We start from the raw sequence: 6,045 nt of genomic DNA on the forward strand, positions 1-6,045 counted from the left end.
AGAAGAAATTCTTTTTGGAAGGAGAAGAGGCAATGGAAGACAAAAATGGGGTCAGAAGAGAAAGAATTCCATACCCTTGGAATGGAATTAGCTACCGCCTCATCAAATATATATCATATAAAGGGAGATACAGTGTGGTATATGGATACCATTTCAGGCTTCTCCAAGAGTTGAGATTTGGAGCAGACACACCTCCTCAAAAAAGACTAAGCATACCCTACTTTCTCCTTCAATCAGTGATATATATGAGCATCAAAGTGCAGGAAGGGAAACATCAATAGCTAGCCCATCATGGGTTAATCAAACTTATCCTTGAAGATGCCCTCCAACACCTAAGATTACCTATTACATGGAAAAATTTCAGAGACATGCAGGAAGAGGGAGAAATAAAAGCTCTTGAATATGACAAAAGCCCCACTGCTAGTGAGAGGGATGAAGAGGAAACAAAGGGGGAAGAAGGGGAAGAATAGGAGGAATAAAGTGAAGAAGAGACAGAAGAAGATGCAAAAGAGGAAACTGATGAACAGAGTGAGAAACTGGAGGAAGAAGAGGAAGAGAAAGACAAAAATGAGAAGGAGAATGGAAAAGAGGAAACAAAAGGCAAGAAAGAATAGAGGTCTACAGTTCAAGGCAAAGAAGGGTAAGAATCACCAAGAGTATCTCCAGAACCCATTGAGAAAGAGGCATAAACTGCTCTCACTTCCCTAAGTACACCTATCAAGAAAAAAGGGAAGAGGCAGAGACAAACCCCATTGTACTTTAGGACAAGAAAAATCACAAGAATTAGGTAAGGAAGACCTCAAACACCCGCCAAAATTCCTATTGTCATTGAAGACTCACCAAATTAGCAAGAGAAGGTAGCTTCCCTTTAGAAAAAATAGGGAGAAGGACCATCAGGACAAGCCTATCCCAAATCTCCCATCACTTATGTTAGGAGGCCTGTCACAAGGTCTGCCTCATCAAGGGGAAAATGTCTCCTATAGGAGACAAAAAAGGAGCTACAGGAAGCATAGGCCATCCTACAGGAAACTCAGCAAATGGATCAGGAAGGTATCACTCAACAAGAAACAAAGAAGGAAGATCCAGAACTGAAGGAACCTAGTTCTCAACCCAACCTTGAATCTTACTATAGGTTCATTGAAGGGGATAGTGCAATTCCACAAATATTTTCCATCCCCTTATTCTTTGATCTTGAAAAGGAAAGGGCAAGAACACATAGGTGGATGCAAATTTACAAATCTAAAGGAGTGAAGGATGTAGGCCACATGAAGGAGAAAGTGTAGGATATGGGCAAAGAACTGAGCAACATAAGGGATAGAGAGGTGATGATGAAAGCTCAGTTGGAAGAAAAGAATGCATGGCTAAGGGGAAAGTTACAAGAGAGAGAAAGTCAATTGGCAGCTATGGCCAGTTTATCCTTAGAGGAAATCCAGTGTAGGATGCCAGCAAAGTCTTAGGCATTGTATCTTAAGGAACAATGGTTACAGTTCCAAATTAAGACTTTAGCACAAAGAGTCACTATGCCCTTCTAGGACTATAGACAATTCATTGATCTTTGTGATAAAAGCACCTTGGATGATAGAGCTAAAATGTCTGAGTTTTACCTGCACAACTTGGCCTTGACATATATGAATGTGTGGGACCCAAAGTCAAAAGTAGGGGACGTGCAATTGATGGATTTGGCATCATGAATGAATCATGAGGAGGCAAGAGCTATAGAGATGAAGAAAGTAATGGCAAGAGAAGAGACAAAACCCCTCATGATAAGAGATGAGCAATCAATTACAATGGTTGTCATCAACACCCACAAACTGATTGCAAATGACCCTAATCTTGCACTTAGGTACCTTTCTGCCCAAGATCAAGCATGCACACACTTTGAAGACATGTTCATGTTGTTAGGGGATGACAGCATGTAAGATTTCCAAATGAGACGGAACACTTTGCCCTACAGCCTGAAAATCAGAGAGTACCATTCTCCTGAGAGAATGAGAGAGGCACTAAACAGAACACCCATGTACATGAAAGCTCTACAAAGACTCAAAGTCAATTGGATTGGCCTGAGACTCAGTCCACCACTACTCTTAGGAATGTTGGAAGGAAGGAAGGAAGGAATAAGAAGAAAGAAAGTAGTGGGAAGAAATAGAGAGGAAGGTAGGATTCTATTCACAGGAAGAGGAAACTACAACAGAAGCATGGGATGTCCGGGAAGCCACTAGAGCAATGAAGGACATGCATATATATTGAGTTGCTCAGAGGATGAGAAACACTTTTAGTAGGGTGGTGATGATGAGCCTCATCATTGGGTAACTTTAAGGACCATGATACACCTCCAAGATTATTTGAATAAACTATTCTCATAATTCCTTACATATTTTGATTAAATTTTTCTTAATGAGATGAGTAAAAGTGAGATGTTATGTCTAGTGGACTAATGTGCATTGATTGCAGGTTTTTGAGAGAAAAGCATGGCAACTTTGGTTAATTAAGGGCAGAAACTCGAATGAGACAAGGAGGAGAGATTTTAGTAGATAGATCCTCCTCATTTAATCCTCACTCATTCGAATATTCCTCCATCAAATCACACTAACTCGGAGTTACAAGTAGTTGAGTCATGAAAATCAAAAGGAAGTCGAGCCAATGAAAGTTAAAGAGGTAGTTCATCTTGACTTTGGGAGTTGAGCCTCCCTAGATTTAAGGACTTCAATGGAGACTTCAGTTTTATAAATAAAGAGGCCTAAAGCCTCATTAGGATTCAGATTTTTTATGTAAGAGCACTAGGCATTTTCGAGTTCAAGATTGGTGGAAGACATTGTTATCTAATTTTCTAATATGATAATGAGAATGGGCATTTCCTTTATCCATCACTGAGTTTACTCAGAGGGCTGAAGCTCTCTGGTTAGGGCCCCACCCTAGCAGCAAAGTCTCCTCTTCTTGTATTTGTATGCTTAGTTAATTTCGTAGATTAATGGTTGAATTCTTTTTAGCATTACTTCATTGCAAGTAGTGGATTTGATTAGTTTTCTCCCATTTGTGCATTTCTTTAGCAGTAGCTTACGAAGATAAAGGAATATAAAAAAGCTGATAGTAGGTAGCTTTGGCCTCACTCCTCCCTTCAGGGACCATGGTTTGAGGAAAGAACTCCTATGCAGCCCCAAAAAGACAGAATTCTGATTTCTCATGGAATTTAGGTTTTCTGCTACTTAGGCCAGCATTTTATCAGTTTTTAAGAATAGGATTTAATTTTAATTTCTAATATCATCAGCCTTGTATTATATCTCATAGTTTTTCAAATTATTCTACAAGTGTCTCCATGCATGAACTAGGAAACTAGGTAATTCCAATGATAGTTTTTTTCTGTAGTTGATTGAAAATCTTTCATGCTTGACATGATTTATGGATAAATTCCAATGATTGATGCAGTGCAGGATCTTCAGTAGTGCAAAGAGATATCATGACCAACAACCCCATCCTAACCTCATCCATCCATGATTATCCCTTTTTCCACTAAGTCCCTCACTAAATTCATCATTCCATGAGAACACTTCTCCCAGTTTGTTGAGCAAATCCAACCATCTCACAAAATCTGTTTTGAGTTATGAAGGAGTCCTAGTGACTCCCTTGCTTTATTTCTCCCACCATTCACCTTCCCTAAGCCTTATACCACCTTCCAAATCACTCCTATTTCTCTCTGTTGGATCTTGTAGGAGCATTAGGACATCCTGTAGGAGGAAATAGGACATCCTATAGGACGAATTGTAGTGGCCTGTTTTGTGGCTGAATTGTGGAAAATGCACCTAGGAAGATAGGAGAAGACCCTTAATTGCCTCCTAAGCCATCTGACCATTCACCATCATCCCTAATCCACTTGCCACATCACCAAGAGGATTTAGCATTCACATTTTCACAAAAAAAAGGAGTTATTTTGTTCATTTACATGCACAACAATGGAATGTTTGGTTATTTCAGATTGCATGCCTAGGACAATAGGATTACAAAAATTTTAACTTAGCATTATTTTGAAGCAAAGCCTCATAGAATTAGTTATATGAATGGTGTTTTTAAGCATTTGATCTTAGTTTTCCTTACTACAATAGACAAGATTTCAATTAGTGTAAATTTCCCTTTTCCTCATTGATAATCAAGCTTCTTCTGAATCAATAAAAGACTGGTTTGGGAAACCATGGTGGTCTATCACCAGCTTAGCAGTGATAAAGAGTAGACCCGTCACATCTTCTTGTGCATACAACACTGTCACCTCCAAGTTTGTATGAACCCCAGGTTGATAAAGTAAAGTTGGTAGCCCCACGAGTTGCAGCATTCTTGTTGCAATACTGGTGCTCATCGCTATGGAGAGCTCTATTGTAGTTGTGCTTGACATAAGGGAGATGTTTCAAGTTTTACATAATAAAAATGTATATGATCATCCTGTTGACGACCTCTATTTGACCATCAGTTTGGGGGAGGAAAGTCGTGGACTTAGTGAGCTTGGTATCCAAAATCAACTAGAGAATTGACCAAAATTTAGTTAGGAACCTCATGTCCTGATCTAAAATAATGGACCGTGGGATCCCAAAATGTACCCACACTCGTTCAAGGAAGAGCTTAGCAGTCATTTCTGCTATGATACTCTTCGTGAAAGCTGCCAGAATGGCCATCTTAGAGAATCTGTCGACAACCATGAAAGCACAATCATTTACATGCTTAGTAGAAGGAAGGCCCAACATTTAATCCATGGAAATGGATTCCCAAGGTCAACTAGGAGTAGGAAGAGGAGTATATATGCCTTGCTTATTGATGGTCGGTTTGACAATGACGCTGGAAGTATAGGATCTGATGTACTTCCCAACATTCTATCAAAGGTTCAGCTAATAAAAATACTTCCGCAACACTACCACTATTTTCTCTACCCCAAAATGTCCAGTGATCCGACTGTAGTGAGCCTCCCAAATCATCTTGGCACGCTTTCTTAGGGAACATAGAGAAGTCCCAGGTGGCACAACAATGCATCCTTGAGGTGAAAATTTAAAAATTTCTTGCCTTCCTGGAGCGTCTGGCATGTGTTTCCAAATTCTAGATAACTCTTGTAAAGATGTGGCCACCTCACAGTCTCGTTCCCATAAGAGTCAAGCACAGTCATTAGCGCCATGACTGGTGGTCGACTAAGGAAGTCTACGACATTGTTGGTGCTACCATTCTTATACTTAAATTTCAAATGGAACTCTTGTAGGTATGTGGACCATTCCCGATGGTGATCATTCTACAACTTACCTTGCATTTGTATGAACTACATGGGTCAGTGGTCTGTGTGAATTACTGTTTCCTTTCCCATAATGTAATGCTTCCATTGTCGGTAGGCCTTCATAATTGAATACATCTCTTTTTCATAGGTGGAATACTTTCAAACTGTGTTTGAACGTTTCTCATAGTGATATGCCATTAGATTCCTCTACTGAGTAAGAACTTCACCAATAGCATAGTCAAAGGCATCTGTCTCGATCTCAAATGGTTGCCACATGTCTGGTAATGTGAGCACTAGTTGAGAGCAGAGTTGATGCTTCAACTCGGAAAATTCCTACTATTGCGATTCAAACTAAAATAAGTTTTCTTTAACTCCTACCTTTGTGACTTGACTCAAAGGCCAAGTTATATGATAACCCCAACATGAACCTGCGGTAGAGGTTGGAAAGACCTAGAAAGTTGTGAAGCTCTGTTAGAGTAGTTGGGGCTGACCAATCCTGAATGACTAGTATCTTGGATAGGTCCACATGCACACCCTGGCCATCAATTATGTACAACAAATACTGAACCGGGGTCATACCAAAATAACATTTTTCCAAATGGGCACACAACTTGTGTTACCAGAGGTTTTGGAGGACTTATCGAATATGGGGGAGTTGTTCTTCCAACTCTGGATGAAGATCATAATGTCATCCAAATACACCACTACGAATGAGATGGTGATGGTTCACAATATGTCTTCCGTCAGCCTCATGAAGGTTGCAAGGGCATTCATCAACATGAAAGGCATGACCAACCATTCGA

General features: G+C 39.9%; 1 pseudogene; it reads right to left on the reverse strand.

Annotated features, from left to right (window-relative positions):
- Window positions 1-5,348, reverse strand: part of LOC149153981 (putative flavin-containing monooxygenase 1) — a 109,346-nt pseudogene extending 103,998 nt beyond the window's left edge.
- Window positions 5,349-6,045: the final 697 nt, after the last annotated feature.

The sequence above is a fragment of the Pinus tabuliformis genome, chromosome 9, assembly GCF_031772625.1.
Source record: "Pinus tabuliformis cultivar Carrire ecotype Pingquan chromosome 9, CPIR1, whole genome shotgun sequence".
Classification (NCBI taxonomy): domain Eukaryota; kingdom Viridiplantae; phylum Streptophyta; class Pinopsida; order Pinales; family Pinaceae; genus Pinus; species Pinus tabuliformis.